Source organism: Protobothrops mucrosquamatus, unplaced genomic scaffold (genome assembly GCF_001527695.2).
Source record: "Protobothrops mucrosquamatus isolate PMUCROS unplaced genomic scaffold, P.Mucros_1.0 scaffold516, whole genome shotgun sequence".
Classification (NCBI taxonomy): Eukaryota; Metazoa; Chordata; class Lepidosauria; order Squamata; family Viperidae; genus Protobothrops; species Protobothrops mucrosquamatus.
The window spans coordinates 762864-763451 of NW_015386829.1; positions in this window are offsets into that span (position 1 = coordinate 762864).

Sequence of the window (588 nt, forward strand, 5' to 3'; positions counted from 1 at the left end):
ATTTGATTTCAAGCCTTCCATAGATATTGTTTTATATTTGTTATCTTATATTTTATAAAGAGTTGTTCTGTATACTATTGAATGGGACATTTTTAAGTAATGACTATTTCTTTCTATAAAACAAACAAAAACCATATATAGTTGCATATTCAATTTTTTATCAAAAGGAGAAAGAAGTAGATTGCATTGAATTTTTATACAAATTAAACCATGAAGATGAAGGGGTTTTTTTGGTGGGAATATTTTCTCTTCCCTTTCACCATAAAATGCTCCTTTGGTTTGTGATTGATTTTACATTGCATGAATATGTCAATGAGAAGTTTCAAGAAATACCTCAGTAGGATTGATTTTCATATTCACATACAGCTTTGAAAGATGTCTAAAATGACATGTTTGCAGTAAAATATACATGGCCGGGTGAACTTTCCTGGTTTTATCTTGCGCCTCAGTAATTCTAAAACAGATTTTGAAGTCTTTGTTCTGATATAGATGTATATATATATATATATATATATATATATATATATATATATATATATATATATATATATATATATATATATATATATATATATATATATATATATA